The 25,847-nt window shown below is 38.7% G+C and overlaps 2 long non-coding RNA genes across 10 annotated transcripts in view; one reads left to right on the top strand and one right to left on the bottom strand.

Annotated features, from left to right (window-relative positions):
• Positions 1–25,847, bottom strand: part of LOC127393654 (uncharacterized) — a 116,381-nt gene that overhangs the window by 9,315 nt on the left and 81,219 nt on the right. For 5 of the 9 annotated variants that reach the window (XR_007891522.1, XR_007891527.1, XR_007891520.1 and 2 more), the window contains 3 exons: positions 24,812–24,904; positions 7,126–7,269; positions 1,323–1,404 (listed from right to left, as the gene is read on the bottom strand). This is a non-coding gene — a long non-coding RNA (uncharacterized LOC127393654). Of the gene's footprint in view, positions 1–470; positions 543–1,322; positions 1,405–7,125; positions 7,270–24,811; positions 24,905–25,847 lie in introns of all 9 variants that reach the window. The other 4 variants (XR_007891526.1, XR_007891528.1, XR_007891525.1 and 1 more) reach the window with 3 other exon arrangements.
• LOC127393655 (uncharacterized) lies at positions 3,301–15,188 on the top strand. The gene is made up of 3 exons (XR_007891529.1): positions 3,301–3,339; positions 4,480–4,565; positions 14,958–15,188. It is a non-coding gene; the product is annotated as an uncharacterized LOC127393655 (long non-coding RNA).

Raw genomic sequence — 25,847 nt, 5'->3', positions numbered from 1 at the left:
CTGTCTCCCACAAAGCTAGTTTTCTAGGCCAAAACCAGCATGGCTCTGGGATAACAGCAGCACTGAATGCACTTCAACTAAACCCAAGTTCCAGAATCCTTCCTCTCCAGAGGAACATGAGATCTACTGGCTGCAGTTTATACCCAACCATTCTAGATGTTAATCAAGTCAAAAACAAAATCCAAGAAGCACTGATACTAAAAATGCTCACCCTTGAATCAGTATCTTTTCAAGGCTAGAAACTGGAAATCTGGAACTAAGGCCTCTCTGAGTGCTGTCTACATGCAAATCTGCTACCCACAGGTACCTTTTACCCTAAATATGCCTCAATCGAGTTTTCCCCCTCTTTTTTCAAGAGCAAAGCCAGTCATGTATAGGTATGCTTACTCCATCCTTGGGCAGCCATAAGGGGCAAGCAGAGCCATTCAGTAGATGGCAAGGTTTTTCAAGCATATGGTCTTAAGTATTACCTCATTCATACAGGTAGGTTAAGTGAAAATACCAGCATGGTACTCCTCAGCCTTAGGGCCTTCAAAAACCTGCTGACAGACACAACAGTCCTTAGAACATACAGACATAGAACAGAGGTGTAAAAATACTCCGGAAAGACACCATGATAGGAAGACTGTTGAAAGCCTCGTCAGGGAAGCACAAAAGGACAGCTACTTCTCTGTTCTAAGGGGCCTTTTTCTTCAAGTCTACTGTCTAGTCTAGCTCAGTATGGTAGATTTCTGTGAGCCTTATACGGTTTGTTCTGAAATGGATGGTTCTTTTAATGACTTCAAGGATTTTTTCATCCTGTAATCACAACAAACATTTTCATGTAATTGTCTTCATTAACCAAAACAATCAGTGCTCATGAGAAATATCTTTGGCCAGACTCTGCTGTGAAAATCTTCACATGGAATTATTACTAACTGTCTTTACATTTTATTTTAATTTCCAATGTATGTTCTGGCTTGTTTTAGAAGAGTGCCTTGCTTAGCACCCCGCATTGGTCTATTGCCTTGTACTTGAATAAAATGGGTTCCAATTATGAGACTGCTGGTTTGACACCCTTTCTAGAGAAAAACAAAGGGGGTTTAAACAAGTCTGGTAAGGGAACCAGAGCCTGATAGGCTACACAGAATTCCCCCTCCTAGCCTTTTTTCAGAGTTCCAAATGGTGAAAAGAAACTCAGAAAGTCTTCTGCTTGTTTGGCAACTAACAGAAAAATATTCCTGTTTCCAAGTACCAACACTCTGAATCAGAATTTTTAATACAAAATCAGTTTACAGAGCTTATCCTCTAAGCTCTCTGCAAGTTTTAATCCAGATTCTCACCTTTTAGAAATCCTCAGGGCTGACAAGTTTTTCAGGAGACTCCACTCAAGGAAAGATCTCCACAGCTTCTCTTCAGGATACTCTGAAAGAAAAGCATCTTGCTTGTTTTTTTTAAAAATAAATTCAGAGGAAAAACAGAGAGCAATAAAAATACTTCCATAATCAAAATACCACACTTATGTAAAACTACTGTAGTATGTTGGGGTTTTCTGTTTCATGATAGAAAATTGATCTGTACTATCTGCACACAAAAATGAGAAAAATACTATTTTTTGTCTCTAGTATTATCTTACACAGGAAGGATTTTTAAATGACGAGCATAATTTGTACACTTATTAAATAGCATAAATTATTAATGTCGAAATGGGTCAAGTGTAAAGTTTGTACCTTCTCAGAAGCCTAAAATGCCATGTGAATTCACACCATCTCTCTTATCTAGTTGTGGTGGTTTGGGCCCAACACAACAAGAAAGACCCAGCCCCATGGCCACTCACTCAAACCTCCCTCCACTCTCTGGGATGAGGAGGACAAAGCTCACGGGTCAACACCAAGGACAAGGAGGGTTCTTCACCGATTAAGGTCCTGGGCAAAACAGACTCAACTTGGGAAAAAAATAATAATTTAATTTCACACTAATCAAACACACACAGGACACAGACAACACAAAGAGCAGAGCTTACACACGCTACCCCCACCCCTCCCATCTTCCCTGGGGCCAAATCACTTTGTTCCCCGTTTCTCTTCCTCCTTCCCCCCAGCGGCACAGGGGGACAGGGGATGGGGGTTTAGAGTCAGTTCACAGGCTGGTGGTTCTGGTCACACCATCCTCCTCAGGAAGAAGGATTCCTTACAGTCCTTCCCTGCTTCCCCACAGGGTCCCTCCCATGGGAGAGTACTCCATGAACCTCTCCTTCATGAATCCATACCACAAGGTTCAGAGCTGCTCCAGTGTGGGCTTCTCACAGAGTCACGGCTGCTTCAGGAACAAACTCCCCTCGCGCCAGGGTCTTCCAAAGCTGGAAGGGGGACAGCCTGCCATTGCACCATGGGTTACAGGGAAACTTCTGCTAGGGCACCTTCTTCCCCACCAACCACCAGCACCACTCTGCTCGTCCAGCACAGCTCTTCTCTCCTTCTTTGCCCAGGTGTTATATGAGTTCTTTCGTAGGTTAATTCCTGAAGCCCATCTGTTGGGAGAGAGCCACTCTAATGGCTCTTTGGGTGGGTTTTTTGGAGCAGGGGGAGCTTCTCAGCTTCTTATCAGAGCCGCTCCTGTGGCCCTTCCCCTGTGACCAAAAAAACCCCACCAAACCAGAAGACTAGTGTGGCTTAGAATTAAAAGAAGGAAGTTAAGATCCAACACTGTTCAGTTCAATAGAAAGACATTAACTGAAGATCCTGAATATATCCTGTACCTACCTGAAAACTTCTTGCCTTATTAAAAAAAAAAATAAAAGGAAATAGGTGGTAAAACAGTCACAAGGCAGGAGCCTTTAATTTCTGCCTGATGAGCTCAGCTCACAGACTTAAAAAAAACACCATAAAAAAACCCAAAACAAACAAACAAACAAACCCACCAAGACTTCCTAAATACAGAAGAATAACATTTTCTACATTCATAAAAATATGTAAGCATATATAGGCCCTCATGAAGGCATCTAGACCTCATCCAAATTAGATGTGGTAGTTTAGAACATAAAATAGGGGTGGGGGCAGATTTCTATTGGTGATTTATTAATTATGGAATTTTCTATTAGACTAAAATGGTGCATACGTGCTTTGAAATATACAATTCCAGTGTCAGTTTCTATAGTTATGAAAAAAGGGCTATGCTAACAAAGTCAGCTTCATATGCTGGTATTCCACTTGACCATCTGTCTCTTCAGTTTAAGAGATGTGGCCCCAGGCCAGAGTCATGACAGTGAGCTATATATAACACTGGTGATACAACAAGTATAGTATCCTCCTAGGAACTGAACAAAAAATCCCGTATGTATCCATGCACTAAATTGGAACGGTAAGTCTACCTCATGAGTTTCATGTTGTATCTTTTGTAAGATCTTTAGCAGATAACTGAAACCTTAAGCAAAAGCTCAAATATGTTTTTTAACAAAACATTCATAAAACCAATTGCCTACTTACCTACAAGAAACATTTCTGATTGTCATTCAGTCAGAATGATTCTCTATGGCCCACATCAATCTCAGGCTGATTCTTAGCTGATTACAAGAAGCTGCATATGAGCTGTTAAAGGGCATCTCCCCACGACAGAACAAAGTGCTGTGCTCACAGACATTTTATACTTTGGCAACCTCAGTCATGAGCAAAATGACATTTAGAGGGAGTTTTGTATCTAGAAGAGTACTTGGATCTAACCCATCAGACTGCCGCCTCCTATCTCTGTACAACAGAGATACACTCAGCAACTATCCTGAGAGGAAACTGGAGATAACTTGGCACTCTGATGTAGCAGCAACACATCGCTGCTTTTGAACTGCAGAACTGAGTTCAAAGAGAAACTGCTTTGCACAACTACTGGTGGGCTGAAAGGAGAAACTTTAGAGGACAATCATACAGTATTAATAATGTTTAAAAAATTAATTACTACAGTGGAAGCACTAAGAGATCAAACACTGTAAAAAGATTACAAGCTAAATAAATTTTGAACAAAAATGGCTGTGTCTTGACTATGTCATGTAACACAGTACTGCAGACATCTACAACATAGAACAGAAAAGGTATGTTCATATCTGTGTGATATTCAGCAGGAGTTCATTACAGCTGAGTTGCTCTTAAATCCTGTGGTCTGATTAAGATACTATGTGGGCACTTCTTGCCACACAAAAGCTCAGGCATCTGTAACAAGCCTGTACTTCCACTAACAATTCTTGTAGTTTAAACTGTAGCAAAAGGAGCAGGAAGACACAATAATTGTTTACAAATAAAAGTTCATAAAACAGGAAACTGGAAAAAGTTGAACAACTGAAGAGGTATTGAAGAGAAATCAGTGAGACAACTGAGCAGGGACAAACTTCCAAAGGAAGTAATGGAGGCATGTAGTTGACAAAGCACTTAATACGATATTACATGGAGATTATTTCAACACTGGAATTTGATTTGAAAGGATGACCAGGCTCCTCTTTTTACATTGTATTAGGATGATATTTCAAGATCAGTGCTCTGCATGAATTCCAGAAGCAACTTGCGTCAGGGGGATTGGAGACGTACAGCATCTGACTGAACGTAAGAGAGCTTCATCAAAATTTCAGCCTCATGTTTTTTTCTGAATGCTTGCTGTTCTCCTTTCAGATCTGGAAAGCTGCAGATTGACATATCTCTGGATTTTTTTTATGCTGTAATTCTTTTCTCGTAGGATCTATGCCCTACTGGTTCTGGGAAACTTGTGACCTCTGCATTTTTAATTAGAACTCAATAACTTTTTCCATAGCAACATATTTTGATGTCACAAATACAGAATCTGTCAAATCAAACAACTTCTGGTTACATGAAGTCCAAATACATATAAATGCTGAGCAGCAATAGGATGTAAGATATGACACAGTTAAGAGAAAAATTAAATAGACAGCAAAAGAGGGATGGAAGTCTTGGCTTTAGTTGATTTCTAAGTTTGATCTTAGTAATTAAGGCCTCAATATAAATACTAAAAAAAAATCACATGGCATGCTGAACTGGTTTAGACAAATAATTCTTACAACTAGGTAAGATAGAGAACAGATAAAATGCAGCTGTCTGATTGGTGTGCCAGTACTCAGATGGTACAACAGAATTGAACTATTCTCAGGAAATATTCTAGATGTGGAAAAAAAAAAAAAAGCCTTATTCACATGGATGAACTGTGCAAGCAGATGGTGAAAGAAAAAGGAATCCTCTGCAACAAAATTCGAGCTCAGATTTAAACAGACCCAGAAGTAATGCTATTCAATACGATGGGTTAAGAAAAACAATTAAGTATAATACAGCAGTTATATATATGTATTTTCAAAAACTTTCATTTTTTTATAAATACCTTGCATGTGCAAAAAATACTTCCTTCAAAAAGTAAAACTAGGAATTTTTTTGTCATTCAGATACACTATTTGTTACTATAATTCATTCTACTACAGACTTTTTTTGTATTGTTCTTGACATCTATGTGATCTTTTTTAACATATTTCAGTGTCCGCAGAGACTTGCACAGAACAGTACTTCACGCCATCTTTTCCTTGTAGTTACCATGAAAGGCACTACCAAATTTCCTCTGATATGAAAAAGTCTTATACAAAAATAGTATTATTTTTTAATTAATCAGACTTTTGCTCACTCTTACCATAGTCAGTTACTTTGTGACACCTTTTCCTCCTTTAAGCTAAGATTCAGCTTCACACCAAGAAAGCATCTTTTAGTGCCATTACCAATACCATGCAGGACCATCACCCTTCTGCAACAACCCATATGTGATTCATTGTCAGGCCAGCAGCCAAGAGATATGAATATGCTCATTAAGTTTTTAAAAACAAATGTTGAACTGAGTAACATCTTCAGGAAGAAAATGCAAACATTGATGTGGGAAAAGCTGTCTATTTTTTTCCCTCTGGTTAGTGTTAGACACATGATTATCATCCCTTTGTCTATTCCATCTGTTTCCACTTTCCACAAAAAGAACCGGACTGTTAAGTTAAATTCGGTATGTTTTAACCTTGCATTGCAAATAAGGCCTTTCTGGGGTTCCTGGATCCTCTGTTATCACAGGCACCCTGCCTGAGTGTGTGTCAGGGGAGAGGGGCACAAAAATAAAAAAAGATTTCCTAGCAGGGATCTCATATTTCTCCTCATCTGCCTCTGGTACAAAAGAATACCAAGTTCAACATTCCAGAAAATGTACTTCGGTAGCCTGCAGGACTATCTAAACAGAATATGAAAATAGATTACATTACTTACATGATTTAGATTTTCTACTTTAAAATTAAGTGCTCTATTCATATAAACTCTGTCAGAAGAGGTAATTTTTCAAATTAAATGCTTCATCTCCCTAATTTAAGAAAGAAACCCAAACACTGCTGAAAAGCTCTGATTTCCAAAAAAAAAAAACCCACATTTTTTCAATTTCTTTAAAAACAAGATGGGGCAATTTAACAAATCTGTAGCTACATATTGCTTTCATTTAAGCAATACAACAGCTAGTTTGCTGGTACTATATATGAGATACAGAGGAGCACCACTATATTTGTATGTGTCTCAAAAAGAACCATATTATTTTTAAAACCAAACAGTAAAACACGAATGTTTTGGAGTTAGAGAAACAAAATTTCCAGGATCTTGCCTTCCAAGTGTAGATAGGTCAAGCTTATGTATGCAGCAAACACACCTCTTCTGTCTCAGCAGCTTGATGAGAGAAGCTGAAACTCACATTGCTTTTACAAAACTAGCAGCATCCATGCACTTTGTTTGCAGTTTTCCCAGCTATTTCCATAGATGCTGGCTGCCTCATGGGTCCTAAGGATGCCATAACCTTAAACAGCCTTATAAATCTAGAGGGGGAAATTATCTGTCTCTCGTCTTAAACAGAAAGCCTAGGAGAATGTCTATGGAGCTTTACTAACAAAGTTGCTGAAAAAAAAGTCAAGATTCAAGGGTCCCTGACCTTTCCCAGCCTTCCTCCACCAGTATCAGCCTGCAGTCTGCTCTGTACAAGTTTAGAAAACATCTCCAGGGACACAATTTCTTCCACCAAGCCACTCATCAGTCCAGTGAGGCATGGAAACCAGAAAGGCAAAAGTGAGTTAAGTAAATGTGTGTCACTCACCAAGGGTTTCCCACAGCAGAGTGTAAATGTGTAGACACACGCAGAGAGTCTAACACTGTCCAGCCAGCAGAGCCTCCCTCGCCTTCACGCTTAGGAGTGAGGTGCTTCGGTGCAGAACCAAGTGCTTCCTGGTGATCCATGCATCTATGAAGCATGTATGTGTAAACATATTTTAAACTGAGTAACTTCAGCCCTTAACAAGTGTCAAGATTTCTCATCCCCACCGTTCCTACAAATGTGCGTGGCATTTCATTAATGGTATATTTTCTACAAAAAACTTTGAACTTATTACTCTTTTTTAAGACTTTTTGAAGGCTAATGATAACCATATTGTTTCCTGGGGAAAAAAAAAAAACAACTCATGTTCAGTATAGTCTTGTTTTTATTTAAAGTCAGCACAGAGTAAGGGAAAACTGAGAAATGTGGAGAGTTTTCCAATAAACTAAAAATCAGGTATTAAAAATAACCAACTGCAATACACTGTTTTTTTAGTTCAATTCACCAGTTGTTGGGTTACTCTTAGCCTTTTTTAAGTGAAACCTGTGAAACAGTCTGTCTATCCAATTTTTGGACTGCTTCTCACTCCTGTCACAGGTTCTACACTGGGAGGATGCAAAGTTTGGAGAGATTTTGCACCACCTAGTGAGCGTCTACAAGAGAGGAAGCAGCTGCTAGCACAGAGCTGCAACTGTATTTTGAATGGGTAAAATGCACTCTCAGCACAAAATTAACTGGAAGGTTTGGAAACTGCTGTCTCAGAAACACGGGTACACTAATGTTCTTTCAGCAGCACAGTCCCTGCCTCCACACCCTGAGGATCTTGCCCGTTTGCTTTAAAACCACTCCCTGTTGATGCTGCTAGATCCATCTGGTGTTCGTATGGGACAGGGCCTTAACAAGTCACTACCCCACTGGCTCCTGGGGGCAGCTACATTACGTGCATGAAGATCTGAAATTATAGTAGACTTCACTGCATGAATGCATGAAGACACATGACCAAAGCCACAGTCTGCAAGCTGTGCTCAGTGGACTCTCACCCCCATGAGGGAAAAATCTAGTCCCAAAATGTATGATGAGAGTACAGCACAAGCCACAACACGAGCCTGCTTAGGGCTGGGACTGTCTACGAGTCACAGTGTTATTCTTTAAATAATCACATAATATCTCAGATTGCAAGGGACCCACAAGGATCTTCGAGTTCAACTCCCTGCTCCTTTCTAGAACTACTTAAAAATAAATCATATGACTAAAAGCATCGCCCAGAAATACATATACATATCATATATAATATATAATGCAGTATGTATAATACTACTTGTTTATTACTATGCTACCTATTGTATGTTCTATATTACATATTACATTTATGAAATCACCAGAAATGGAACAGGATGTAAAAATTACTCCCTCACTCTTAGAAATCCTCATACTACAGTAAGTGTCAACTATTTTTCTGCACACTCTTGGGTTTTTTTGTGCTTACACTGACAGTCATAGGTATCTCAGGTAGCCAACTCCTCTTTGTTCACAGCTTTAAGTACTAGTGCACTGTTTCTCCAGAACTGACAAGTATAAAAGCTGCATGTAAAAAAGCAACACAAAAGCAGGGTCTCCCTCCGCCAGTCAACCCTCTGTGAGGTAGGTGAAAGGCAAAAAAATTGAACAGAAAGAAAATGTCTGCTTTTAACTGTCTTGTTCAATGTAAAAGCAGCAAAATTCATATAACTGGACTTCTTTTTTCAATAAATTCCATATTACAACTATGGCAAGTAAATGCAACAAATACTTAACTTCCTTCCAACACAAAGTGCCTTACATAAGATGTGATTAGACCAAACAGCCATTTAGCTACGTATCTTACTTCCTAAAGAAATGTCTAAAGAGTAACCATGGACGTGTAAAAGATTACAACACAAATGTATTAAAATGCTCAAGAATATTCTCTCACCCTCCAGAAACTTGCATTTCAGGGGTTTCTTAAATCAGAAGACAGCATTAGTCCTGCCTGGATTTTCCTTCCAGGAATGTGATCATTTTCACTTGAACCTGTACAAACTTTCCATGTTCACAACATTCTACAGCAATGGGGAGAACAGTCATCCTGTCTTTACTCTGAAAGTGGCTTTTGTTGCCCCCTACTTCTCATGTTGTAGAAAGCACACAAGCATTACTTTTGCAATGTCCTTCATGACTTAACAGAATTCTATCAGATCTCTTCCTTTTCCTCCAGTATTTCACTTTTCCAGGCTGAAGTGTTCAATTTATTAAGCTACTTCTGCATGAAAAATAACAGCATACTCTGCATTGTCCTTCTCTCCCTTTTTAAACCTTTTCCATCTTCCTTCTGAAGCAGTAGAACGAGAACTGCACATGTGCATAGGGAATTTTTATGGCAACAGAATTTATTCTGCAAGTCACCTTGCTTTTTTTTTGCTATTACTGACTAATTAAAAGCAAAACCTCCAATGACTATTACTTTTCCAGATTGTTAATAGTCAGCTCAGAGCCAGTTACTATAAAATTAAGATTTCTGAGGGTTCTTTTTTGTTGTTTTCTGTTACCCTGATACATCTCTTCACATTACCTACATTGACAGCCTGGAGGTTTCAGTACTGAAATCTGGTTTCTGAAATATATCATTATGACTTTGACATAATTTCAGACTAGAACATTTTACAGTGTTTTTATTTGGTTCAATTTAAGTGCATTTTACTTTGCTAGGCTTTAGCATAAATAGGATTTTGCACATCAGTTGTCCAGCAGTAACTAACTGCATGATTGTTACTCAAAACAAGCTATGTAGCAATGCAGCTGATTTGCTGCCCCACAGCTCTGTCTTCAATTGAAGGATAGCCTCAAGATACTGCAAATGCAGAATTGAAGTACACTGAAAGAAAGTATAACTAGGGATTGTTCACTCAACCAAAATGTGTCTTAGTTTTAATTTATGTGGTTATGTTATTTACAGAACTTTGGTAATTAAATTCTTAGCAGGAGTACTACTGTATGAAATTAACAGTTTATATGGCAACATTAAATATTTATAGCTATGCAGTTAGAGATTAGCTGTCACCAGAAGTTCAGTTAATGGCGGCATCACATTAAGGACAAGTGAAATTTTACTTGAAAGTTCCCTAAAACAAGAAGAAAAAACATGCTTTAGGATTAGATTGAGTCTGTCACTAACCAGAACAAAGAGTAAATTTCCTGTTTATAGTCAAGAGACTAAGGAGTAATTTTTATTGAAGATAACTGATTTCACAGCTGATTTATAAATTTGCATTTGGCACAAAGTCTCTGAATTATGCTTTGTCAGTAAGTGGAAACTAATGGTGTCTCCTCAGAGAAAGTTCATACACTGTGGCTGAAAGAAAGAGGAAGGTAAAAGGTAGGGGAAAGGAAAGGGTCAAGGCAAGGGGAAGAGAGGAAAATGAAGAGGAACTGTGGAGCTCCTCTGTTTTATCCACTTCTACATGTTTTGAGGAAAACTGATTGGATAAGGACTATAGACTTCAATTCCTTGCTATAATTTTATAATTTTTTTAATGAAGAAGGTAAATCATTAAACAACCAAATTAATAAAAATTTGCGATACCCAAATTTACCAGCATTGCACATAATTTCCGGGGACATTCTTCTCTCAGCTTATGTAAATAATAGTAGTTCTACTCAATTCTGCATGTCTTAAAGCTTTCTAGAAAACTTTAAATCAATTATTAAAACACCAAGGTTTTGTGTGATTGATCTCAACTGTGGAATTTAGAACCACGTGCCAAGATTAAACTCACTGGTACATGCAAGAAACAGGGTTAACCATATTCTGAGAACATCTGTTGGATGCAATCCCCTTGGGATCATGAGAGGCGATGCCCAAATGTCTAGAATCCGATCTGATTTACCTACTGAGAAGCTCAGGGAAGGCAACCACTTTGTTTCAGAGCCTCATGGCTCTATGTACAAATACAAGTAAGCCTTTCCAAGATTGCATCTCTAGGGACTCAATTAACTTTAAAATAAAATAGTAAGATGACAGCTGATAGTAGTGCAGTAGATATGCAGAAGTTTTTCCACATCACTATTTTAAAATTAGGTGACCAAACTTGGCCTTCTGATTTTTGTCAACTTTAAATCTGGCTCTCAATGTAATGACTTTTGAATATGAAAAATGACATACAAATGTCACCTGTTATCTGGGCTGGATGGGAAGTGATATTTTTTGGTAGAATTAAATTTTTGTAGCACATCTTTATGCCCGAGATTCCTTAGTATTTATTTTGTAATTATGTGTCCATTTCCTTTGGGAATCTTCGTCTGAGAATTTTCTGCTGTGATTTTACTCAGTATTTGAAGTTAACACTCAGCTTCTTTTTTGTGTCATGGAATCATGCCCTCCCCCTTGCCTAAGACTGAAGTCCAGGTTTCTTTACTCCTCTTTGGAGAACTTACTATCTGACATTAATCCCCTGAGCCTACAGATTCACCACCCTGGCATATTGAAAGCCTAAAATTTGAAATCAAATGACACTGAGAATAAATGTTACATCAGTGGATCAACTGGCAACATTTTAGGAGCTATGGAATTTGCTCTCATCTCCCAGTGGCAGTCAGTGAATCCTAGTTTTCTTCTCAAGGGAATTATTTGCTAATGCCAGATGACTAAAATACACCAGTCTATCAAAAGTTGAACCGATGATCTGCTACACTGCAGTTTAATTTTGCAGATGGAAAGTCACTGTTCCTCAGGATTTACTCCTCAGAAATGCCACTCCATCCTTTGGGATTCTGCCTGTAAGGACAAGTGCAGACTTTAAACAGATGCCATCATCCTTTGTTTTTTTAAGTGGAAGACACTGCAGAATTCTCTTAATTATACCGCACACACAAGTAAGAAGTGTAACTTCAGAGTATCCAGAAAAAAGGACCAAAAATCCACAGTTGCTGTGTCTGGAGGGCTGCAGAACACAGAATCACTTCAATAAGAAGATTAAAAAGAAATTTACTCCAGCAACCTGTGATAAATAACCATTTCAAATTTACATTTCAGTCTAGTAATTTTTGAAAAGCCATAGGGTATATTCTAGACAACAGATTTCTCCTTTACCAGAAACAGCACACAAAGAAAACCAGAGAATGCTGTACATCAGGTTTACTGCCTTTAACTTCCTTAATTGTTCTGACTGCATCTGAAATTACTCCATGTTTTTACACTGCTTACTCTTCTTACACTAAGAATTTTAAGGGACAGATTATTACTGTGAAATGTGATTGCAACTGTAATATAGATAAACATGGTACCTTCAAAACATTGTCTTCAACGTCTACATAATGGATGCTGATGCTGTGCCTTAAAGTTAAAATTCAGCATCTGTTACTGAGTCACCATGACAGAGATTAGAATGTGATGTTTGTGTGTTTAGATTATCTGCTATAAACACATCCGGGTGATTGTCCTGGGATTAATTTGATGAAGTCTGACATTTGCATACTATCACCTTATTGTCATCAGGCCCTCACAGGGTTTGTTGGCAATTCTGTAACTACATCCTCCATTTAACTAGAGGAACAGAAACATACAAATTGAAAAGGTCAGACTTCTGAAGTTATCTTCACCATGTGCTTAACATTTACATCACAAAAATTAATGGAATAACTAACCACAGGACACGAGATAAAAGACAAAAGCTCTTTTTCCCTTGTGGTGCAAGCACCTTCTCACACAAATCGTCACTGTCATAGTTTAACACTGGGCTGACAATTAAACAAATGAGATTGCTCTCTGTTAACCCTGCTTCCTCCACCTACAGAGAAGGGAGAGGGAATAAGATAACAGACTTATGGATTGGAAACTAAACATTATTAAGTACTGGTTATTGCAGCCTAATAGAGTTTGCCCCCTGGTCAACTGGAAACTCACTTACCTGCCATGAAACCCAATGAGCCAGGCTATTTCACTAAGGTAAAACTGGACCCGCAAGTCTGAAAATTGCATTATTTTGTGTGGTTCTCACTACAAACCAAACATCCTCAGCTTCCAAAATCCACTTTGCAATAGGAGGCCTTTAAACAGGTGCTCAGTTCTGAATATGACAACCAATCCCTGTTACATTCAGAGCCTTTTTACCATTCTGTAATTGACATTTTAATGTAAGCAGGTAAAACACCTGGATCCTTTCATTTTGTTACTTGCATCCACAAAACAAAACCCAAAACCTGCAGCAGACCGCTGTATGCCTTTGAGTATGGTGGGGATAACCTGTGGCTATGTTGATTTAATGTATTTTTTAATGTATCATTTTATGTCAGCATGTTATGAAGTAATTCCAAGGGACAGCCTGCAAATGTGGTCCATGATCACTACCATCTAAAAACATAGTCATCTTACTGTATGAAAGGACTGAAATGAAAAGGAAAAAGGCCAGACCTATAAAATAAGTTGAACCCTGATGAATGAGCAATGCAGCTGCATAGAGATCCTCCAACAAAGTACTGACAAATAATAAAATAATGGAGAAACCAAAGCAAAACCTTCTACATAACAGCAAAAGGTTATCAGTAGTAGTCCAAAAAAGATACGTCAAGCATACATCAAGGTACTAAATGCAATCTTATTAATGTGGCATCTTTCAGTCAACACCTACACTTGTCTAGGACAGGCAAACTCAGGCCAAGACAACAGAAGTTGAAGCTTATGTCTTAGGGTCAAGATAGAATTTTAGTAAGAAGCAACAGCTTGCTTTGTTTTTTATTACCTGGAAGCTAACAGGAAGGTACTAGTTTAATTTTCAAACTTCTTTGCTGAAATACACTCCATGGTAAATTGAGAAGTATTCTTAAAAACCTCAGAAGTGAGGAAATGAGCAGGAGTAAGTAGTGCCTCCCTTATGATATCAATTGGTAGATCTCTATCTCTGGACAAAAGAACTCTAAATGGCAGAAAGTTCTCAGAAGATACTACAGGAGCCTCTTTTCTCAGAGAAATTGAGAAAGTCAGACCTGACAGCTCTCCCAAAGAAAAATACTGGAAGCCATCTTTGCAGTAGGTGAAGGCAAACGCTAGTTTAGGTAAGGAACATGTCACAGATCTGACACAAGCTCTAGCATGATAAAAGAAGGCATGACACAAGTTGTCTATGGAAATGCTTGTAATGTCAGCCAAATCCATCCTTCATATTGCATGAGCTACAACAGGAATGGGCATGGTCCAGCTTTGTAATGTGATGCATTTTGACCATGACGGTGTCACAGTGAACATCACACTTTAGTGTCAGCTTTGTAAGACTTTAAATCTGAATTATCTGTCTTTGCGTCTTCTTTTCTCTAATAGTTTCCAGTATGGCCTACTGGCTTTAACAATCAACGTAACTTGCTACTTTCTACAGGCACTAATTACCACTTCCTTCTGCAGTTTTACAATGCAAAACAAAAATCTGAGGAAAAAAAAGTAACATATGAAGTCTATAATAAGTTTTAACGTAATGCATTAGTTTCTTCTCATTCCATTCTAATGAGGACAATATGATGCCAGAAATGCATTTTGCTGAAATCCTAATCTTTAGAGAAACTGGAAGATGAACTTTGACTGTATAGATCTTTAAATAAAACCAGCATTTTTATGAATGTATTCTTTCCAAATGCCTGCTTCTTCCTAGTAAGTTTCCCATCCCAATACTGTATGTTTTTCCAGCTGGCAATTGACACTGCCAGTGAGCCTTTATGTTCAATGTTATTTAATATATTCCCACCAGAAAGCTATTTTTACTGTTAAATTTCAGTATCTTCTTGAAGTGCCTTGCATACAATGTTCATATTTTAATTTGCATTTTTTCCCATAGGATAAGTACATAAATATTGAAACAAATATACTGAAAGAATTCAGGCTTGCTTGCTGAGAGAAAGAATTTTACAGAATGGGAAGCTGCTTCATCTTTCTGAAAATAAAGGAAGAAAATGCAACTTTGTTTCAGACACCTATACTGGAGATAACCAATAAAGCACCAATATAATGGGACATTTGTATTTAATTGTATAGGTATGGGAAAGTAACATGCTTAGTTATAATTAAAAGTGATGGGATTAAAAGGTCTCAAAATATTATCCATTCTATAGAATAATCTTTTGAACAGCTACAACTGGCCCTTCAAGAGATAGTCTGCGTAGATCTGTGTGCACATGCCATTTTTCCATGAAATTGGTATATCCTGGCCCAGCATTACATCCTATGGCTAAACTAATGCCACCCAATTTTCCCTTGATGTTTCAGCAGCATGCTTGCGATGAATTACACATCACATACTCCTGTGTTCTGTCACAGTTGCGGGGTGATGACGCAGAAATCTCCAGGCTCCCATATGGAGGAAAAACCAACAGCTCAGGACAACGCTTTATGCCAAGGGCATTTGAGTTCAGTGCTCGCACAATCCCTTCTAGATTTTCATACATAACTCAAAGCAGCTAGCAAGATGGAATCAGTTCCACCTGAAAGTACAGCAGTAGCATAGACTACAAATGGTTCTTTCATTTACACCTCAAATATACTTTGCTCATGAAACTGTAATTGGCATTTTGTCCATATTGCTCAGAGCTCACAACAGGACAGACTCATCTACAGCATTTGAAGAGCAGGTATCATTTGCATATGAGTGCTCAGGACATTGCTGCATTACAGTAAGATGCAAATTTCCGTTTTGCTATATTCTACTGTGTAAGTATACTCTGTCCCTTCCCATGGACTGAGAAAAATTTTATTCACACACAACCAGTACAAAAATACTGTGACCTCTTCAACAATCTTCAAGCCAATACTTTCTGCTGAATTGGAAAAATAAGCTGATGTGGCTACAGAAATGATGTTTGTGTTTTATCAGTGTTGTTCCCGCCAAAGGCTGGATTATCTGTTTCACATCCTTTTAAACACAGGAAGGTTATAACAGGGCAGACAGCAATCTGGACTTTATTGGCTGGGAAAACTGACCTCATAAATCTGATTTGTTACATCTGTCCTTTTGGCTGTCTGCATATATGCCCATGCATCCAGTTGGCTATGTGCCTGCTCAGCGGTAGATCAGCTTCTGTGGCTACCGCACAGAGGATTTTCTACTTCCCCCCTCTGCTACAAAAATAAATATACTGAAATAAGTGCAGAAATGAAGATGTTTATGGTTGTTCATAGGAGCTTAAGAGAGACAACGTACTGTTATGATGAACAGTCAGGAAGCCATTCAAACTACCTAGAGCAATGTTGATTATGTCTATTGATCTATTTCTGTAAGCAGACACTGGCATTTTTCTCTTTGGCATACCTTCTGAATACACAGGAGAATCTATGAATGGAGTACATCACTACATGATGTTGCAGACCATTTCATATCCCAAAAACCTTACAGCTCCCATTTCAACATCTAAAGACTGGTATCTACCACTTGAACCCAGTTAAAAATACCAAACTTTCCAGGAGACCAAGTTTCAAGTTGGGAGAGATCAGAACTAGCACTGTGTAACTACAAAATCAGCATTATGATGTAACAATTATTCCAGGTACATTAATTTGCTGAATTGCATTTGCTAGAGTGAAATGTTTTGGTTTATTTATCACCAAAGACACATGAAGTCTGATGCTCTGTGGCACAGTGCAGATATATATTAGCCAGTTTTCTGAAGGAAGTCACCAGCAATTCATTTTCCTCCAGTCAATGATTAGGAGCATCCATACAGGTTTACAACATTTGTTTTACATCAGTAAACCAATTTAATATAAGTAGCTGATACAAAAGAAAGGGGGGGGGGGGGAAGGGGGGGAAACGTATTCCACTCACTCCCATTTCAAAATGAAGACTATCAGTCTGTTTAAATAGAAGTCCCTATACCAACAGTTGGTTTATAAAACAGCTCATACTAGCTCAGTAACATATTCTCTTATTTCTGTTAACTTCCACTCATCTACAGGAGCCTTTATGTGAAGCTTCAGAAGTGCTGCTATTACACTCTACCTGGAAAAGTGACACTATATGATAGAATTAAGGACAAGTTAAAAATTAGATATTGTCATTCTAAAACATTTCCTTCCTGCCTTAGATTTCTTTTTCACTAGATACATGGGCAGTTTTATGATTGATAAGCATGTCTGTTCCAAATTTCTGACTTAGTTGCTAGATGCATACAACAGCAGCAAAATTTATACCTAAGACGCCTGGCATCTGTACTGATTTATGCTTGTTTCAGGCAGTTGCTTAACTTCATAGTGGGAGAGTAGAGGATTAAAATCAGATTAGCCTCTATAGTATGGATGGATTAGGCAGTCCAGCTGCTTAGAAGGAAAGCAAATAAGAATAGGCTCACAGTATTGATCCAATTGTCTGCTTTGTGCTGAGAGGATGCAGCAGTTTGATCTGATTTTACAATGACACCACTTCCCAGCAGCAGTTCTAGTAGTGCAGTTAAAGTATAAGACAAGATCACGGGAACAGCAGCTGATAGAATAATCCACCCATTGATTTCTTCTCCCTGCTTACTTGCCCTGTTTTAATTGAATGTTGTGGTTCAGCATTGGTTTCAGCCTGTGCTTTCCGAGTCAAGTAAAGTACAAAGTAAAGCAATGGGAAAAATCAAATTCTTGAATTTTGTCCAAATGAAATTGGACAAAAATAGACTCCAGGGTTCTCATTGCAAATTTGACTCAGGAATGAAGGTTGTGTTGTGTGTTGTTGTTTTTGTTCTGGTTTGGGTTTTTCTCATTTTCTCTTAGCTCTTCTTTGCAGTAAGGGAAATGTGAAAAGGAGAATGCTGGGAAAGACAAATCTTCTTGTTCCCAGCAAGCAGGTTAAAAAGTTAAGGGAGCTGGAGGTTTTGAAGAACTCACCTTTGACACAGAAGTCACAGAAGAAACTTAGCAGAGTGGGACAAGTTGCCATCAGTCACCTCTTACATAAATACTCTCTTTGCCAGTCATGCTAGAACTTGGTCTGCAGTCTCTCATCAACGCATTATGTAAATGTTAATAATTTAAATTCTGGACATCTAAAGGCATTACAGCATTAAATATAATTCTAAAAGAAAGGGAGACACTGAAAAACAGATGAACAGTACACTTCCACTCCAGCACTGGGCAGATCTTTAAAAACTTAAGCATGGAGAAGGCAGGGCTAAGCTTCAGTTAAGTAACAGTGTTTTCCACTACCTTGAGAACATGATCCAGCATCACTCTTTCTGCTTTACCTGGAGAATGTCTTTAAGATCTAGGAGATTTACAAACATTTATGATTATTTGTTTGACAATTTACTAACAAGTGAGAAAATGGATTATAAGCTCCAACTCAGTAACTCCATCTTCTCCAGCATCCCATGAAAAAAATTTCAAGGAACTGGTAGGCCATATGTAAACAGAAAATACATTATGAAATTAAAAAAAAAAAAAAAGCATGCACACAACTTTTCACTCTGACCACAAGGTTGTACAATTACTTAAGGCCCACTAAAGAGCTCCATGCAAAAATCAAGATTAGAGCTGAAGAATAAGGGAGGCAACTCTCTGAACATCCTGCAAGTAACTCTGGAACTCCAGAACACCTGAGTAGCTGTTCTTTGTAAGAACACTTTAGGCATGTGTATTACATGAGATTTGTATGTTGAGTTGTGCTCTTAATACAGTAAAACATTTAATTCCTAGGTTAATTTCCAAGCAGAATTACTTTACTCATCTGACAGCCTGCATTTGGAATGATACAATTTTTTAAAGGCTTATGGAATGACAAATGCAAAGTAAAATTGTATTTGCATGTACTGAGAATAGTAAAAAGAGGAAAATCCAAAATATCAACTCTCCCTTCTTGCATAAAGAGGAGTAGTTTTAAGACACAATGGGGTTCAGCATTTCAAAAGAATCACAGCATAGCAAGGGGGATGGTGCCAAGACACATAGTAAAATGGCAGGAGCTCATGTAGTGCCAAGCCTTTAACAGTACAGATCTTGGATATTCATAAAGAAGCCAGGCACGTGGCTACCCATAAGGCAGCTACAGGTCCATGTTTAGTCACCAACCACAGTGCATGCTCTTTCAGGTTACAAGAATGAAGACAAAATAAGTCCAGAGCCTTCAGCAATACTGATTATCTGCGCATTTTTCTAAGCAACAATAATAGGATGGACAATTAAAACTCCTTTTCATGGCAATGGCTGCTCTAGAGGAAGGAGGATATGACAAGTGCACTACATTAAGGAAAGGAGGAATAAGATCGATAACCAGGTTAGAACAAAATCTTTTTTGAGGATCATCTGGTCTAACTGAGATTCTTCCTGCAGTCCACAGAGAGCCCCCACAAGTTTCATAACCCAGGCTCAAGGTGAGCTAGGCAAAACACTGCCTTCTCCCACTGCTCCCAAAGCAACATTCTCACTGAAACACTGTATTTCACCAGACCCAAGGCAGTGCTGGAAAGGTAATTAACCCATTGATTCCAGATATAAAATGCTGTGCAAATCTTGTAGTGGTAATATATCCACTTCATCCGTAGTCTCCATTTCTTCAATAGCACATAGAGTAAGTTTTTGTTTGCTGAGCACTACATGACCACATTATATAAAGCTTCTGCTAGCAATATCAAAACATATTAAAAGTTTAACTAAGACAATGTGTTTCAGAAGAATTTGCTTTCTTTGGAGCTGGAATGTCCCCATAAAAAGGCATGATCTGTACTAGACTGAGCTGTCCAATGATCTGCAAATACTGCACATTGTGTCCTGGAGTAAACCCTGCTTTCTTCAAACCCAAATTGGTTTGGATTCCTCCTGTGCATGCAGAGAGCATTTTCAACTAATGCTACAGCTGCATGTCTTAAACCCACAATTTTATTTGTATGGCTGACTTTCACAGATGTACTTTCACTTTATGGTATTGCAAGACTGCTGACAATGCCACAAAGCCTCTTCATTGTACCCCTGGGAGGGGGTCTGTGTAAAAGTGTCCCTGAAGAGCATGGCTGTTCCTATTTTCAAGGTTTGATCTGCTACCCTAATTTGACCCAAAAAAGTGGGGGATCTTCCCCAAGCTTCTCCCTCTTCCTGCTAATATGCTGAAAATACTATTATTTATGTAGATCTGTGCAGCACACAAAAATTTAATTCAGCATATGCACATTTTTAATTTCTCCCTGTGCCAACACAGATTCACAGCTACCAGCAGTCACTTGCTTTTCCTGAACACCTTTCTGTCTCACCTGGCCTGTCACTATGTCACCTCTTTCTCAGCAGCATCCCACATCTCTACTACAGCTGTTTCACTATGTCTCATCAAAGCTCTGTATTCCCTCAACTCCCCCACCTCCCTCTTACTACTTGTGGTCTCACATTAGCACACATGACAAGAAAGTCCAGAACACATAAAAGTGAATAATTTGAGAGCGAGCTTCACTTGACTGCTGATACAGTGTGAGGGATTTTAATGTGGCAGACTGAGCAGATTTACCCAGCAAAACAGAGGTGATAATCATAGTGAAGATGAAACAATGTCTGTATTACTGAAAGAAAAACCCGGTGCCGAAGTGTTGCAGTCCTACTAGGTGTTGAATCCATGCCTGGTTTTCCTCATATCAAAATTGAAAAGCTGTGCCTTCATTCAGTTCTCAACTTAGAATGCCTCTCCCACACATAACGATGCCTTTTACTGCAGAGTTACTTAACATAAGCACTCCCACACTGGCTCAATCCAAAGGTACTCTGGCCCAGAGTTCTGTCTCCAACAGCGTCCAGAAGATGTGTAGAAAACAAGCACAAGAAACAGGGCAAGTGCAGAGCAATTCACTCTGATATACCATTCCCAGTTTACTGCCTTTTTTAGTAGTTAAGGCAAGTTGTAACATTGGCAGGGAGTCCCAGCTTTTCTACATTTTCACCAGCTCCACTGTTGTTACGCAATACAGATGTCAGGCCCTGGAAGACAAGTATGACACAAAATACTTTTAGAGTATTGCTTTAAATGCTATCTAATCTGCACTTCTTTTCAGCCTTTCACCAAAGCCTCTTCAAGATTTATCACTACTGACAAGAGGATACTGGACAGGGAGACGGTGTATAGCAAGACTATCATTTGAGTATTCTGGTGTCAGGGCACGATTCCTCCAACAAAGCACATTCTTTCCCACCCACAATAGCCAAATGCATCTCACTCCAAGTTTGATGTTAAGCCTATGCATCATGAAATGTTTTGGGGCACACTGAAAAAAGAAGACATTTCTGTGGGAGAATCTTTGACACAGTGCTCATTGTACCTGTGATATTCCAAAGCTGCTTGCTATTCAGGGCCACTGAAGCCTGCCTTAAAAATAAGTACAACGTGCTGCCTTGTGAGGATCACCTGTAGGTCAGGCTCTGGTACATACCATATTCAATGTACCTACGCCTCTAGTGAAACCTGCTGCTGTATATGAAGATTCGGTACTACAAGCCTGAAAGAAGGGAAACCTCTGATATGATCATATGTCATTGTCCACTAATATGACAAAAAGGATCAGCTTATAACACTCATCCTCTGTGGGTATAAAATCTCTTAAGCGGCTGCCAACTCCCAAAGGTCATGAGCAAAGTATGGCTGTACTGGCAAACTATTCTCATTATCTCAGCACGCATTATGCACATGTGATGAAGCCAGACTTTGACAAGGAGACATAGTTTCTATTAGAGCATGGCAGAAGAGTATTAGAGAGCAAGAAGAGAAAACATGAGGCTCATTTCATATCTCTGAGCAGAAAGGAGTCATTCTACGCCAGAGTCAGTATTCCGCTCTGGTCCCAAATCCTCTGCAACAAGCAGAGGAGCCATGCTGGAAGCCATGGTTTCTCCAGGAACCTGCAAATGATAACCTTGCTATCCAGCAACAAATGGCATGTCCAGACCTCCTGAAGAATGGTCTCATTTCATGCTAACATTGGGTGAGTCTTTAAACAGCTATGAGCTTCACTGACAGTGCTAATACCCCCCAACAAAGATAATGCTGTCAGACTCTCCGAATCTTAGAAAGATCAATGATATCACAGTGTTAGTAGCAAATAACCAGTGGAAAAAAAAAAAAAACAAAACAAAAACCTCAAAACAGGGGAAGCATGTATTTTGCTGCCTCTTGAAATGCTCTTGTCATGGCAATTAATATGAAGGGTACACCAGACTCCTTACAAAACTTCATCAAAGAAGTTTTTATCCACAGAGAGAGAACTCCTGCAAAAGTCTGCCATTAGTGAACTCTTTATGGCTTTCAAAAATTCAGACTTCAAGCCTGGTCTGGTTCAGCCAAGTACAAAAAGGTATATTGTGGGAAAACCCTTTGCAGCAACTAAGCAGAGTATCTTAAAGCTTTTTATCCCCTCAGAGAAGTGCACAGAATAAACATTTGAGTGTCGATTTTCAAAATTCATGGTTCTCTTAATATTTTAAATACCAGATACGCTCTCATCTAACCCTCACTGCCGACCAATAGCTGAGCATTAATAAAAAAGGAATTTCAAAAGAACTGCAGGTCTTGTGTATTCCATGAATATTTATAGTTACTATATCTTTCCAAACAACTATCAGGCAAAATCTCTGCTGAATATGAAGAGTAATGTAAAGTTTTTCTCATCACTCTACTCTCTGTCTGTATCATTGCCATTAGAATTATATTCTGTCTGTAACACTATTTGAACAATAAACAGACATTTTGCTTTTAATAAGCTTAGGCTTTTGAGATGTTTTTATTTATAGTAAAATGGTTCCTTTCTACTGTGCACTACAGAACTCACCAAAAGAGAAAAAAAAATAGTAGTGCAAATCACTTCCATAAGCCATCATAAATGAACATTTTACATCACTGCTTGGTTTGAATTGAAGTGTATTGGAAATGCATCATGCACAGATCAATTTTCTAACGCACTCAAGCTACATTCTGTATATGTTATCGACTCAACTGTGGAGTCATGTGGCAGAAACAGTTAAGAAAATATTTACAGGAGACTGAGTCCTACAGTAAATCAGTAATGAACTTGTTTGTCTGACCTATTTATTCATGACCCATAAGTGAGCCTCTACTTTTTTCTAGTAGCTTCTACCATGTACATAGTACTATAAAGCAAACTAACAAAGACAAAATAGATCACTTAATGCCTGCAACAACTTTTTCATTTTTTGTAACTTACAAAAGAGAACTTGCATTGTGATGATTCTGCCCAACCTCTTGATTAACTTCTACTTAGCAGAACATGGGTAAGCTTTCTCCAGCTGAGTATTAGGGGAAAGGTTTCGTATCTCTAGGTTCAATTTACCTTTAGCAACAGAGCTCTCCGGCAAGTTTACATAAGATACCTATGTTCTATTTTCTGGAAACTTTTAAAGCTCAAATTTATAAATATTCTTCTAGGTAAAACAGATGCTGTCTTACACTATGAATGCCTTATTTGAGATGCTTAAGACATTTCTTGCATTCACATCAAAGCAACTCCTGGAGAAGCTAGGGGAAGTGGGTATTTTTGATACATCTTTTTCCATGTAGAGACTTAGTATTGCAAGGAACTATTGAATGTAACTGTTCACACATACACACCTAAATAAGTGTCTCTCAAGTAAGCAAAACTTGTTAACCTCAATCCATCCCCCTTGTACTTTCACAGGATCTCTGGAAACTGTTTTATGCTCTGTGGGTCCCTTCCTCAGTGACCCAGCACCTCCCTAAAGTGCTAAGATTTTAGGCACACCAGCTGTACTCACCTCTGTTACTTCCAAACCCACAAAGATTTCAGAAATAAATGACTTTCATCATTTTGGGCAGCTTTTTTTCCTCAAAGAGTATTGTTTCTGAAGAGAAAAGCCCAGCCACTTCTCCAACACCTTCCCTAAGACTTTCAAGCAGCACAAAAAACACTGACTCCAAGAGTAATCCACCTGCAGTCCTCAAAAGCACTTTTTTCACACATTGTGCCTCCTCCAGCCCTCCAGCTTTCAGGTGCTGATGTGGAAGGAAGAGGTAGTGATGATTCACAATTGCTGTTGTGGGGCTTAGAGCTACACAGAACTCAGCCTAACAGTCAGAAGAGGCAGCTCTACAGTCAGAATGCAAAACATTCTACCTGCAGTCATCACTCTCAACAGTGCTGCTCTTCATTCTGGTCTGATCACTCCTGTTTTCCTGAGGTGAGATGTCTTAGTGTACTACATGTCAACACTCAGGCACACAATCGACTGATTTACTTTCAGGGGGAACTGGAGATACTGTTAAACGAAGCTCACACAAGAGATCATGGAAGACTTGAAATTATTGTACAAGACACAGATAAATAACTGGATGCAAATCCAGATTTAGGGAATCAGGATTCATTAGTTCTGTGCTCACGGATACAGCTGCTTCGCTGATTCCAGAGCAAATATTTTCTTACCGAGGCTAACGTTACCAGTCCCTTACCTTGTATGCAGTGACCTGCCAAAGCAAGAAAACCTTCAGCTCATGAAGGATAAAAGTTAAGTAACCATGCACATAGTAAGACTTTTGTCTTTAAATCTGTGGTTCCAGATCACTGCTAAATGAGAAAAATACATGACCCAGGCTGTGCAGTGCTTTCAGTTAGTCAGGTCGGACTAAGTCTACCTGGCATTAGGCATTCTTCTGTGCATTGATAGTGTGCCTGTAGGGCCACAGCTACCCCAAAAGCTAGAAATGGTGTTTGGGTGGCTTACCTGGGAACATAAGAAAAGAGAATACAAGCCAGTGCTTTTTCCCAGGGATTGTTGCAGCTGTCTTGCTTGCTTCTTTCAGCCTGCTGATGTAAACTGAAGTGGCAAAAGAATAAGAACAAGAGAAGTATTTCTTCAAGACTGAAAAAAATGCTGTAATACAGACTAAGTACAAACACAGTATATTACTGATGAATGTGTTCAAGCAAGCTTTTGTGACCACAGTTTTAAGAAAAAACAGACGCCTCTTGCCAATAAATCAATTGTAGAGATGCTAAATGCAAGTGTGCACTAACTTTTAAGTAGAGAAAAAAAAGTATATTTTTATATCTGTTTCGATGATATTTGCTATAGTCATAATGGGCTATAAAGCTCTTCCAAATTTTACAGCACCAAATCCTAATCTGAGAATATTCTAATGAAGCAAGACAAAGCTCAACACACAAATAGCCTGGCATTTCTGCAATGAAATATGAAGCTAAGGCCAAATCCCAAGGTCAATTTCTAATTGCAAAACCTTTAGAAACTCTGATGGCTGGCTATGCAAATGAAGACATCACACTTTGGCCTGTGACTGCTATCATGTGTGGAAAGAATTTTTCTCTTAGAAAAACAAAGCAATCTGCATAATCCTGGCAAATTGGGAAGGTAATTTTAGCACTTACAGCAAGAATTTTGTGCTGCAATTTCCTTAAGGATATTTCAGGCAATTTTAATCGCACACCACATCCAAGAAACAAGTCAAGCTCTCAAGCCAGTTTTCTTTGGCACTGCAGGGAAGAAATTTAAGGTTTGTCTACTAGTTTTATTAAAAATTAAGACATCCTTGCTTCAGGTTCCGAAAGCAGCATATTGAAGTGGCAAATAAGAAACATTATTATCTCAAAGCTACTTTTCCTTCTCGCCCTATCTTTTACGTAGTACCATACACATATCTTTTCCTTCCCCAGAGGATTTTAAGCACAAGCTTCCAGATGACTGCCCTCTTCTGGATGGAATCAAATAATGTTTGATTATTTCCACACATAAATGCAGTGGT

The sequence above is a fragment of the Apus apus genome, chromosome 23 (assembly GCF_020740795.1).
Source record: "Apus apus isolate bApuApu2 chromosome 23, bApuApu2.pri.cur, whole genome shotgun sequence".
In the NCBI taxonomy this organism is placed as follows: Eukaryota; Metazoa; Chordata; class Aves; order Apodiformes; family Apodidae; genus Apus; species Apus apus.
The sequence above is the reverse complement of the archived record's forward strand: the minus strand, read 5'-3'. Positions and strand labels throughout refer to the sequence as shown.